The following is a 14,951-nucleotide window of genomic DNA, read 5'->3' as shown; positions in this document are numbered from 1 at the left end:
CACTAATACTGATTGTCAAATTTCAAAATTGACATATTTAAGTGATACTAGTTTTGCAAATGTTGCACGTATATGTTTTAACTACGTAAATACAATATTGAATTCATAATATTTTGTAATAGTTTTAATTTGTTAGTAACATTGATATAAATGAAAATGATGAAAATAATAAGGAATTGATTACAAACATAATATATAATGATATATAATATTCTAGTGGTAACAAATTTTATTACATTTTAAACAACCGAAAGCGTTTATAAGAGTGAAACAAAGACTACCGTAAAATATAATTTTCAAGAAAATAGAACTAAAATATAATTTCATCTTGTTAAATATGATTATTTTTTTAAAAAAATATCTCTTATAAAAAGGCATAATTAGAGTAAAATTTAAAAAATATTTATGATTTAAAGTTGCCTGATTGTTATGTGAATAATAATAATTTTATCTCAATATGGCCATTTTATGAGTAATTTATTAATTATTGAAAATGTAAAAAAGAAAATAAGTTTGATAAATTATCTATTTTTAATGAAGATTAATTTTTATCAAATAAAATAACCAAAATATAAAAAACTGCTTAGAAAAATGACTTCAACAATTTTCCTAAATTTAATTTATATTATTTTTTTGAAAAGTCAAAATATATTATTAAAACCCACAAAGGGTGAGAACAGAATAGCTTACAAACTTAAACACGAGTTTCTTAAAATTTATTCATATTCTGAGTAATAGCACATTCATCTTTCACCACACCTAAATTAATATTTATTTCCAACATTCAGCTTAAATTTTGCGTGACAAATAGGACCGCAAATGAATAGAGTATTGTGAACAAACCCGGGATCAACTCATTTAAGTAAATTCGGCTCGATTCGGTTTGTTTCGTTAAACAAACGGATCTTGAACATGAAAATGAGCTCGAATCAGTAAACGATCCGAGCCGAACTTTTTATATGTTCGACTCGGACTCGACTCAGCTCGAATAAAGTTTACATATATTACAAATAACAAATTACTGTTAATTACTTAAATATTTTTATTCATATATATTTATGGTCATTTATTAATAATTTAGTTATTTTAAGGATTTGTATTATATTTCTAAATTAACACATAGTTTTTTTTGTAATTAAACTATTAACCATTGTTATCACGATTAATTTATCTCTAACTCTTTATATTCACATAAATATTATTAAATAACTTGTAATTTACAAAAAATAAATTTAAGTAAAATATCAAAATATAATATAATTTTGTTATTTGACAATTTTAAAAGTAATGTACCGTATCTAAAATTATGAATGTCTCAATCATTCATAATAAAATTGAATATGTAATTAAAATTTGACTTGAAAAATAAAATGATATAGATTAAAATAAGCATAGAGGATAATAAAGTGTCAGTGTGTACACGCCAAAGATATAATTTGTAAAACTATAAAATATTAGCAAAAAAAATGTAAAACTATAAATTATATTTTAAGGTTGGTCGAGTAAAAAATATATAAGAATATTACTGGATAGCTCGATTCTGCTCGAGTTCGCTCAGCTCGTTTGTTCGTAAACAGATTTTTATTTGGTTCGAGCTATAAACGAGTCAAGTTTGAATATCACTTCGGTTCCCTCGTTAAATTCGGTTCGACTCGACTCGATTCGTTTTAAAAATAAAATAAAACTTGGCTCGGTTCAGACAGAACTCGACTTTACAGATCTATGGACAAATATTTTGTCTGTTTAAAAAATATTATATTTAACATATTATTATACATATATTATTTGATTTTGATATATGAATCAAAATTGAATTATACTCATATATTTATTATACTATATCAATTTCCTTGGTTTTCTTCCTGGTGGTTATCAATTATTTTCTTTGGATTCAATCATCATTTCCTGGCATACTATTAAATTTTTACAAACATACCGATCTTACGGAAATGGCCATAAAAAGTTTTCTTTATTTTCAGTTACGGAAACTTGTAAAATACGTTCTGAAGTGCTTGAGATTTTTGGTTTATTATCCCTCAACGGTTGTTGTCATTTCCGGAGAGATGTTGATTTACTTAATACTTGTTGAGACCATTTTGGAAAACGGGATTGGTTTAGTAGATGTCCAAATTCATTTTTTAATATTCAAAGCAGTTATCTTTCTCATGGTAATTAAGTTATCTTCTCCACGATAATTATGTTCAGGTATTTCACAAATGTTAGATGTTAAATGCATATGAAATTAGTTAAATTTTATGTGAATAATGTCATGTGCTCAAGTTTGTCTCAACCTATTTTTTTTTCAAAAAAATTATGTCTATCACATTTTATTTTATTTTTAAAATTTTTACATTTTTATATATTGTACACATATACACAAGATAGAAATTTTTCGCTAAATAACCTTTTCATTCTTATGAATGAGAGAAATACTAGTATAGTAAGTATGTTTATTTTGAATTGATTTACGTGAATGATTATTTTTTAAAATGATCAGTTTAACCTTTTAATACGGCATGCGTTATTAGACTTTATTATCAGAATTTTTAAACTCAATTTTTATGTGTATTATTACATTTTGTGCTTAATAACGTTAAAGTAATTGGAAAGTAGGGTATGCCAAATCTTTCGGTACTCGAGGAGGCTGATCAAAAGTGTTTTACAGTCAATTTCGGAGTTCTTAAACATTCGTCAAACCACCTCCCCATGGTGCAAAAAGTATAAAATAATCGAAATTTATTGTCTTGGCTCTTATTTTGTCAAGCCCACCACAAAAACAATAAACGGAGACTATTACAGTTCAAAGAGCAATCAACAATCTGAATGTAATGGTTTATTCGGTTTGTTAAGGGAGAATAAATGCTAAATTATTTTGTTTATATATATTTGGATATATGTGAAATCAAATTCTATAAGTGCATGCATATTAAGGTATATGCTGCCCACCAGTATTGTTTGTTTCGGTAACGTAAAAGATATCTCCATCTCTACTGCCTACAAACATCAAGTTTCCTGATAACTACACGGCAATAGCACACCAACCCTGTCGTTATTTACAAAGTTAGAATAGATATCCTTAAGTCTTATGTTGTGTGTGGGAAATTATTAGATTATATCATGCAAAATGTATTTTTATTGATAAAAATATACGGAATGCTCCATGAGCCTAAGGGGGTGAACCCCATGGGCCATGACCCTTTCTAGGTGCGATGGTTTTTGTACTTACACATTGTGCTTTTATTTCGTGCACTTTTTCTTTATCGTAAAAATGTGTTCAATAATATTATCATATTTTTATTTAAATATATATTTTTTTAAATTTGTCCGATGCATTTTGGATCATAGTTGGCATCATGATTTAGTAAACCTAACAATTCGGATAAACGGATAGGTTCTGGATCTGATTGACTTAAAATTGAATTCATTTTCAGATTATAATAAATTTGGTAATCATTCGGATCGGATCGGATCGGATATGATTCGATTCGAATCAGGAAAAGTTAAAATTAAAATTAAATTAAATTTGGATTAAAATCGAACAAAATTTAATTCAGATTAAATTTAATTCGGATATTTTTGAATCATAACTTACTCATTTTCTATGAGACTTAAAAAATATATTTTTTTGTTCAAATAAATTTAGTTCGGGCCGAATAATATATTATTCGTTTTGATTTCAAGTTGTAATTGGATTTAGCATTTCATGTTATTTTCAATTAAATTTTCGGTGAGGATAATTTTTGAACGATTTAAATTAATTTTCAAATATTTATCCAATTATATGATTCAGACCTCGATTTTATGAATTTATGTTCACTTTTTCGAATACACATCCATTCTTACCCGGCAGAGTTTAATACATGTAAACAGACTTTAGTGTGAGGCTCTTGTTACATATATATACTACTTGTCCGTGAAATTTTACAAATAAGAAATAATTTTAAATAAAAAATTAAGTACGAATAGAGTAAATGTTTATGCGTTTCTATCAGTTTTTCATGTTAAATAATTCGATAATTTTTTTACAAGCGGTAATTATATTTGTAACCGTATCAAAATCTTTACCATAGCGGGACACCGTATTATAGAATTACAAAACGCATCTAAAGCTGTTATAGTGTTATGGACCGGTCACTCTGCTAGTTAAACTTAACTCTGAACTATAGTACAAGACTAGAGTCTACAAGTAATACTGTTCTACTCGGACTTTATATGTCCTTCAACAATAAAAGACACATGTAACAACTTCAGTTTTGCATTAAAGAAATGATTTTGTGCCTTCAGTATTTTCGTCACTCCAACGTGCAATCGCTTTCTTATAGTATACATATTTACGTCAAAGTTCACTTATGAACTCGCATTACAGTATATGCGCATTTTTAGAGTACAAATTTAAATTATTTAGAGAAGTATTACATTACGATATCCCCGTAATCCAAAAATAATCATTTTTTAGAGAGGTTATAGTAGAAGAGATTTAAACCTTTTCAATTTAAAATGATTAAAATTGATTTTATATACCGCAATATATACATTAAACTTTTAATTATAGAACATATACTAAAACTATGCTTAATTTATCCTTTTTACGTCAAAAAGTAAGTATAAATTCAATTATATTATTTATCTGAATGAACATATTTCAAAATACAAAAATTACAGCGATCAATTAAACACAATAAATATGATCATGAATAGTTTATAATTTACTAGATAAGAACATTTATCATAAATTAGTATAAAAACTATATATTATATATATAAAGTATATAAAATGTTTATTTAATCAAATATATCTTTTTATGTGAAAATTCGGACCGATATTTAACACTACAAATCTCGTAAAAAATATTAATTATCACGATAGTGAGGTTATTAAATTTTAATACTGATCACAACTTGGATTTTTTTTTTTATCAATTTAGAAATTATAATTTTAGAAAATATTCATTTAGAGGGCTTCGTAAGTCTATGGCTTCATTAATTTTTCAAGCGATAATGCTCACAAAATGATAAAAACTTTATTTTTTGGTGCATAAATATGCATCATATTTGGAATGTATATTTGCTCTCTTAAGCAGGAATCTAACATGTGGGGACCAAAATAAATAAAAGTAGAAAACATGTCGATTTATTTGAGATGTGCACGCCTTTCTTTGATCAAATAAAAAGAATCAATGATCTCCGCAATATCCTTTTCAATATACACCATCAAATAATTCCTAAGAAATTCATCTTCCATTCGATTGCGAAGACTTGTTTTTACAATTTTCATAGCAGAAAAAGCTCGTTCAGATGTTGCAGTAGATGCTGGAAGAGTCAAGACAAGCCTTAATAGTCTATCAACTAATGAATACATGTCAGTTTTCCCTGTGGTTACCAATCCATGACATAAATCACCAAGAGTAGACAGATTTTTCAAATTTGGATGAACCGGAACATCTAACCCATAAATCACCAAGACATTAACATTTTAATAGCACTTAAAGTATCACCTCGTTGAGAAAAAGTTGTCCCTTGAGCAGCATCGTCAATTAAAATCGAGCGAGTAGCACCATACATTCTTATCAAACTACATATAGCAGTGAAATGTGAACTCCATTGAGTATCTCCGGGACGTTGTAATGTTCCAATTTGATAAAGACCTTTACCTGGTTGAATCTCTTCTATTTCCTTTAAATGTTCAATTTCAGTAATTTGATTGGCTTGCAACTAATCATGCCGCTTAGAAGAACTAGTAACCGCATTGATAATAAAGACCATATTTTTAGACTTTAGTTTTAAGCATTTTTTTTTGTTTCAAATTGTATTATCTTTATCTTATATGTTTATTTATTAATTATTAAGATTAATGAACAAATTCCATGATTTCCATCTAATCAATATTATTTTGAATGAAATAATTAACAAAATCAATAAAATTTTGTATAATCAATTCTGAATTTCAAATTTTTTTTTTAAATGTAGGGGGACCAAAAAAATTTTTGATAGTAAATTTTAAAATTTTATATTAAAATTTTGGTGTTATTCCGCAGTTGGTGGGGACCGGGGTTCCCTTCGGTCCCCCCTAGTTCCTCCCCTGCTCTTAATGATGTATTCAATTTAAATTTTAAAAGATTGATTACAATTTATTAATTTTGAATGATTGCGGCAGATTTTGACTGATTTTAATTGTATGCGCATTTTAGGGGAGTTGTTGAATAAATCTCGTAGAATCTTGCTGACTTGAATAGTGATTTCTACAAAATACATCAAAATCTCTTGGATTTTGCTAAGATTTTTAAAAATATAAAATATATTAGCAAATTCATCAGAATCTATAATTTTAAAAAATACAAAAAAATTCATGGACTTTTAAATACCACCAAATTTTAAAGGATTTTTAAAAATCCAAATTGAATATCACAAGATTTTAATGGACTTTTTAAAATCTAAATTGAATAACCCAGATTTTAATAGACGTTTTCAATCCCTATTAAATACCATCAGATTTTGAAGAATTTTTTAGAATATAAATTGAATAATCTAAAGTTTTCAATTTTTTTTTAATCCTAATTGAATACTCACTGTGAATGTTAACTGATAGAAAATGGCAGCAATTCGAGCTTAGAAGTTCAGGAGTAAAGATATGTCTCGCGTCTCAGATTTACATTTAGTTCGTTATTAATGAAAGGTCGAGATCATTAAAGTATAGAAAAGAATGTGATTTGATTTAAATTGAGCATATACATCGGTCTATTGGTTGACAAATTATTAATAGATAAATCAAAATTTTCTTTAATCAAAATTTTCTTTAACAAAATTTAAGCTAGCTTGTCTATGTGCGAAATCTAAGAGTGACGTTACTCATTACATTCACCTATAATTTTTGAAATAAGATTTTAACGGATTGAAAATTTTAGCAATCGATTGCTATTGCTAGACTCTTCAGAAAAATTATTTCCTCCGTCTCACATATTTAATTTTTGTGCATTTAAATTGGTCGATATTTTATTAATATTTTATAATTAAATAAAATAAAAAGTTACATCACTCAAAAGTACACTTAATCTAATTTCAATTTTTTAAAATTATATAAAAATAATATTAAATTTTTGATCAAAGAATGATCAATTTGACGAAATATGAAATAGAGTATCTATTATAAAAGAGAAGAAAAAGAGAAATAAACGTGAAAATCATAATTTACAAGACCAATCTCAAAAACAAGAAGTCAAATTTGGTAAGCAGAAACCCTGATGAAAATTAATAAATCATCATCGTACAGACAAATCCTGCCAATCTGCCATTCTCCAAACGCAATGCATAATTACGAAAGAGATGCACAACCACCATCATCATTCTCAACCACCTTCACCTCCCCTGAGTTTCTTTATAAGGTCTTCAACAGGAGATTATCAAGAAAATGAAAGTAAAGAAAGGTCTGAATGAATGACAACATTAAAAATGTTCATTGAATGGTGCATTTGTTAGAGTACATGTGTCTCAGATTATACCAGCAGATAGTTGAGTTGTTCGCATATCAACCAGACTTTTTCACGATTGTCAGGAAGTAGAGCGTAATAAATAGGCCCTGCACTGAGATCAAGCTACCAGAAAACAGCTCAGGGTCCATGCAATAATACATACTATTTATTTCGATGACTAAGTTACTGTGATACTCTGGAGACCTTTGCTATACATGTCGATCGATCGGATGGTCTGGTCAGGATGAGTTGCACAACCAAAAATTCCCGGGAGGCGATAATCTTTTTAGCAAGTGTCTTAAAATGCAGAAGAGAATTAATCGAAAAATTAATAACTCATTCGTGTTTCAGGTTCTAAACACGCAACATTACAGTAAAGGTAGAAATTGAGCAACAGTTCTATATTAACGATTTATCTAAAGATTATCTCTCAAAGTTGAGCGAATTTGATATATCGACCATGTACATGCCTACATTAGTCTCTGCAAAAGGAATCCAACTCCATTGGAACTATGTGAATACAATATGTGATTAATACATACAATTGAAACAGTGTGCGCGAATAACAGTGAAAAACAAAAAATAAACGAAAGAGATAAGGATACGAGAGAGTTCTCGAGTCCAGTTGAAAAATAACCGTCTCCTTAAAGCTATTTCGACTCTCACCGTCTCACCGTATGTGCGGGCCGATAGCCTTCCCGGATAAAACGAGAAGACGGTGTCGTTGTACAAACAGCACCTCCGGTGAGCTAGAACAGAGAAAAAAACTATCACCGACGAGAGAGAAGGATATGGTTTGTGTTTAGATCAGTTGTGTGTAAGATAATCTACCCTAATACCTTTAAAACTAGTTTGTGGGCCCATTTTCTGCTACATTCGTGTCCGCACGCGCGGGCAAGCCCGAAGGCTTCGTAAGCATCGGATTACCCCTCAAAATCCCACAATTTGTACCCTTGCGCGCGCATGTAGGAGATGGAGCAACACCTTACTAACACTTTTAAACACTACTAAAGTGCTGTGCTATATAAAACAAAGAAGTACTGGATTTTCTTTTGGATAGGCCCCCATATCATATTTCTACAAGCCAAAGAGCCCCTTTTTCGATGGAAACCCCTTTTCCATTTCAATGTGGGATACAAGTTTTCACATCTACATTTCTACCTTCAAGGGACCAATTTTGAATGATCGTAACTCATTCATCCTTTAACCATTTTGAGTGTTTCAAAGTGTCTCGGAAAGCTCTCACGGAGGAGAACATACTCCAAGCGTCACCCACTCAAGAACGACCCAAAATGACTTGACAATGTGGGGCTCAATACCCACATTTCCCAACAAACTATTATATAAAAAATTACTCTGATGCATGATCAAATGTATGAGATTTGATTTTTGAGGTGGCTCCGGTGATCCCCATCAAAGATTGTAAAATAAAATTTAGAAAATGTCACTAAAACTTTTTATGGCATGCAGGGGATGCCTGCAAGTCAGTTATGTAAACCTAAACAAGACTTTGACAGGCATAGAAACTATAAAATGGGAGGGGATGAACTCTCGTACTAAGCCTCCAATGCCTTTGTTGAAGTCCGGTACTTATGAGTTATGGCATAATTTAGTCTCTTAGATTGAATGCAGAATGCATTTATAGGAGCTTCGGGTGTGAGGCGAGCCTAACTGTATGTTTGGAGAAAATTCAGGAAGAAATAATGAGAGACAGAATGAACATCCATTATTATGTAAAAATTCTATAAACTCTAAAAGAATTAAGCCATCTTCAACACTGCATAGACTATAAATCATAGACAGGCCTGTGACGCTGTGACTCAACATGATCCCAAGCAACATATTCAAGCCTAGTGGATACACTCTTCTCTAGGTAACAAGAGGTTGATGGTTCGAGCCTCAGTAAATATGCGTTAGTACAACATTTCTGCCATCACCTTTGTTGATAAAAGAAACCATATAATGTAGAAAATAGTTGACGCATATATAGCAAGGTGCGTTGTCAGGTTGCCTGGTTCAATATTAGCTACCACAAGTCTGTAGTTTGAACTCTGTATACACACTGATAAAAATAATATCAAAAAAGAAAGAAGAAGAGACGAAGGAAAACATGCCAACATCTAATCTTACACTAGTCATATCGCATGCCAACATCTGATCCAATACTAGTTAATTGCATGCCAAAGGTCCAACTCCAAAGCAGCAGGTAGTTCGTACTCGTCTGCTTTTTCAGATTTGAAGTCTTATGTGGTGGAATCTTGTTCAGAAAACCTAATACCTCATAGTTAAAAGACGAGTTAGAGCAAACAGGGAAAGCAGCATTCACAAGTCGCATATAACTCCTAAACAGATCAAAACCACAAACCTCATTTATCTCAAAGATTTATGTTCACATATCGTCTCTGCCATACTAATTTTATCAGTTGTGTAATTATAAAATTCACTAACCGTGTTCCGTGGCACCAAACAAGTACATTATATGAAAAACCTCAGACAAGTGCCAGTACCTTCATATAAACTTATGTTGATGTTATTACCCCTTTCCCTCTTTCCACAGAAAAAATCTTCCGACTGTGCAGTTTGCATTCATTACTACAATCACAACTAACACCTATATCAAAATAAGTATAACAATGATAAAAATGTTGCATTTTGCAGAAATTCAAATCTCATGTCTTCTCTACTGATCTTCTCTACTGATATTGAAGATACTGAAATACTTAATCTTTGCGGGGGGGTTATCATAGAGCTTCAGTTGTTAAATGTTCTGTGCAATGCTGCCAAAAACAACTTCATGAAATCTTAAGAAACGAACAGAAAATCCATTGATTCATCTTAAACTAACAAATAATCCGAGAAATGTCCTAGGCAGTCCGATGGACAAGACATGGACAAGGCACTTGTTTTCTTGTCCATACTAATATCAAGTACTCGATCCATCTACAAAAAGAGGTATTAGGTAAAATTGTCAGATTAATAATAATTTGAACGTATAAGATGTATGAATCTGACACTAAATCTATATGAATTTTGATTATGAGACAATTCAATGCTTCATTGATTAATGAATCCATGATTGTACTTCCCTCCAGCTTACAAATTTTACATCATTTACTTCACAATACTCTATCCTCCCATTTATCTGCAAGGCCCCAAGGGCAATAACAAAATCAAAAGACCTTATGGATGTGCTCTTCACCAGACAAAGATGTCGAATATACATCCAGTCATCAAACAGACTCAAAACGAACACAAACATTCTAGTGAAAACAAATTAAAACACGAGGAAAAGGACCAAATTGCATGTAGTAAGCATAACAAATAGGCTTCTAGATTAAGCTACTAGAAAACAGCTAAGAATTATACAATAACACATATACAGATCGATGACTAGGTTACTGTGATACTTCTGAGACGCTGGCTGTACATATCAAATAGTCTAGTCAGAGTTAGTGAATGAGTGGCACAACTAAAAATTCTCCAAGAAGAGATAATTAATACTTTTAACCAAGTGTCTCAAATGCAAAAAAAAATTTGATAATTAAAACTCATGTCTTTCAGGATTTAAAATCGCAACATTTTGTAGAAAATTTATACTACAAACCATCTTAGATACTCAGATTCAGATACAAATCAAGCAACTCTGACCAAGAGGGCACTAAACTCTGATAAAGGATTCAGATGTTTGGTCTTTTAGCTTGTGTTGTTGAAGCAACAATTCTATTGTATGATTTATCCGAAGATTCTGTTTCAAAGTTTGAACAAAATTGATATGTCAGCTACACGCCCATAAATATCCGCTAAAATAATCTAAATCCATTAAAAACTACTGTACAGGTGAATCAAGTAGATTTTCATGCATGATCAAATTTAGAAGAAATCAGTCAAATCCTGCCAATCTGCCATTCTCCAAACGCAATGCATAAATACGAAAGAGATACACAACCACCATCATCATTCTCAACCACCGTCACCTCCCCTGAGTTCGTTAATAAGGTCTTTAACATCAGATTTTCAAGAAAATGAAAGTAAAGAAAGGTCTGAATGAATGTACAACATTAAAAATTTTCATTGAACGGTGCATTTCCATGCATTATATAGAGTACATGTGTCTCAGATTATACCAGCAGATAGTTGTGTTGTTCACATATCACTCAGAGTTTGTCAGGGAGTAGAGCGTAATAAATAGGCCCTGGCCTGAGATTAAGCTACTAGAAAACAGCTCAGGGTCCATGCAATAATACATATTTATTTGGATGACCAAGTTACTGTGATACTCTGGAGACCTTTGGTATACATGTCGATCAGATAGTCTGGTCACAACCATAAAATTCTCGAAAGGTGATAATTTTTCTACCAAGTGTCTTAAAATGCAGAACTTGCAACATTAGAGTACAAAAAAATTTATGCTACTAACCATGTTAACTACTCAATTGCTGACATAAAATCAAGAGGTAGCTCTTTTGCCTACTCGTGGCTTTGATTTGGACACTGGTCAAGACAGAAACCAAGCAACAAGACTTGCCAGGCATAGAATGGGAGGCAATGAACTCTCACACTAAACCTCTAATGTCTTTATTAAAGTCAAGTACTTAAGGCACAAATTTAGTTTCTTTAATCGAATGTAATTTTAGGATCTTCGGGTGTGAGGCAATCCTTCTTGTATCATTGAAGAAAATTCGGGAAAAAATTACGAGAGATTGAATGAATATCAATTATTATGTAAAAATTGTCTAAAACTCTAAAAGAATTAAGCCAGCTTCAACATTGCCTGGACTATAAATCACAGAGGCCTAAGGGGCTGTGTGACCTCAACATGATCCCCAGTAATATTAAACCCCAGTGGATACTCCTTCTCTAGATAACACGAGGTTGATGGTTCGACCCCCAGTAAATTACAGACATGCGTGAGTACAACTCGACTGCTTTTCAGATTTGAAATCCTAGTGCATGGGAAATGGGACATGGACCGGTCCATAACAACTAACAAGTCTAGACGTCTAGTGCATGTAACTCCTAAACAAAATATTCTATAGGTTGTTCATACCTCTGAAAAGGGAAATGGGACTGGCTTACCTGGCCAGAAGTCACAACCACAAACCTCAGTTTATCTCAAATATTTATGTTCACAGTTCATCTTTGTCGTAATTTTATCAGTTTGTAATTCTAAAATCCCTGACCGGGGTGTTGGACGGAGGAATCTCATAAAAATAAAATTTAGTGTTTCACACCGAAAACAAGGTTTAGGATGGTAATTCTTCACTGGAAAAGTAAGCTGTGTACGGTGTTTGTATGTAAATTGGTGGCTTATATTAATTAGGGTTAGTGGTAGTGGTGACCCTTTTCGTCTCTCAGCTTCCAACCACTTTCAATATGCCTACGTATCTTTTATATTGGATCAAGCCTGACGTAGTTATCGGGGAATAAGAAATCAAATGGGTTTACACTTCTTATTCCTAGTCCCGGTTGAAATCCTTCCAGAATTCATCTTTCACTAGCTTCAAAAATGTCCAACTACGAGGCCGAACCGCGAAGGCCCAAGACTCGTTCGTAATCGTAGTACTTTACGGATAGTTCATCTTTCTGCGCAAGGATAAAACTCCGCTACAAATATCTCCCCTGATTTACGAACACAGGTTTATCCCAAATGTCAAACGTGTCCCTGTCCCCCGAATGAGGATAACCCACCAAATAACAGGACAAGTGATCCCAAACTCTTGGGTGCAAAGTATAGGATGATTCCAAAGTTTTCCAACGAGGACACCCGTTGAATACACGAATAAAGCTCCCAAAGCACACACTAATGTTAACCCCGCATCCCAAACGAGGACACCCGTTGAATACATGAGGAAACCTTCAATTATCAGGCATACACCTGGAGGCCTTCAAACTTTTCATGGGAATCCCCCTCCTTGACCGACTTAAGAAGGGAATTCTTCAAAGAGTAACTACAACGAATATGTTATGAAAATAATCTCCATTGCTTTATTCATATTTGCCTTGTCATGAGTTTGTTCTTGGTTGCCTTTCTATGGGAGGACAAGCCCGTTCTCTTGTCCTGAACGAGGACAAACCCTTTTGCCTTGTCCTGAGCAAGGACAAGCTCGTTGCATTGTCCTGAGCGAGGACAAGCCCTTTTGCCTTATCCTGATCGAGGACAAGCGTGGAGCGAGGACAAGTCCTTTGTGAAACGCCCCCAAATCCGGGGTCAGAGGATTTGTCATCACAATGACACCTCAACATAAAATAACCTGTTTAACAATAAATAATTACCAACAATTCAAATATAACATCTGCGACCCCAAACTAAACCAAGATTTTTTTAGGTTACAGTTCTAGAAATAAGAATTCTAAACTCCACAAACATTTTCTTAAAATCTTTTTCTACAATTTCTAAATTCAAAACTTAACCCACTAGGATAAATTTGAAAAGAAGTATACTAGGCCACTAGACAATAACACATAAAGGCTAAGTTAAGAATCATTGTTAAAATGTTAAGAAAAAGGTGTGCATGTTGATAAATAACTAGCAATGTGTGATATCCATAGGTTGGTAGGATTTTGAGTTCATTATTGGTTGTTAATTCTTGAGCTATTTTATAGGTAAAAGTGCACTTTATAATTTAAGGGTTAGGTCTAGGAAAATTGCCTTTAGGGAAGGTATATGTACGGACCTAAGCCCATATATGAATTAAAAGTTGTTATTGATTATAAAGGATAGGTAAAGTAGGCTCAAAACCTGGAACTCTAGGCTTTGGTCATGTTCAAGGGGTTTTAATTAATTGGCTAAGGTTAATGGGAATTAGATTAATTATAACATGGTAAAAATCTAAGTCATTATGAAGGTCTAGGTACAAGTGTCTCCCCGGTAAAATCTTAGAAGCATTACTTGTATATTTTTTTGAGACCAGTATGATCGGGGAATATTTACAAGACCTAGAAATAAGATTTACACCTGGTTTGCCTCTTAATAAAGTACTTTACGCTATAAGATAAAACCTAATGGCATGGGTAGAGTACGTAGAACGGAATCAGACATAGGTTATTCAAAACCATAAAGGATTGAGGGAACCGTAGAGTTTTGGTTCATCTATGTACCTTAGATTTACCTTTTGGATAGAATTACTTAAATTGCTTTATGATGAAATTTATGATTTTTTGCCCTTAAAATAGGACTATTAAACTCTCTTATAAATTGAATGTCTAACATTTTTATATGTGGGATAATAATTTATACGTGCCTGTATCCAATACTTTAGCTGTAATATAATCTATTTATACTGGGTGATTGTTTATGTATGTGGATTTGTGATATCTAACATGATGCATATGGAATATGGCATACTATTATCTGATTGATTATTAAGCCTTTTATATATTTTATTATCTGTTGAGCTACCCAACCTGTGGGATTAGCTACGTATGTAGACCACTAACATGGCAGGTTCAAACAAGAGCATGAAATTTAAAGGGAATCAAGGATAA

Source organism: Apium graveolens, chromosome 8 (assembly GCF_009905375.1).
Source record: "Apium graveolens cultivar Ventura chromosome 8, ASM990537v1, whole genome shotgun sequence".
Lineage (NCBI taxonomy): Eukaryota > Viridiplantae > Streptophyta > Magnoliopsida > Apiales > Apiaceae > Apium > Apium graveolens.
Note: the sequence above shows the minus strand (reverse complement) of the source record.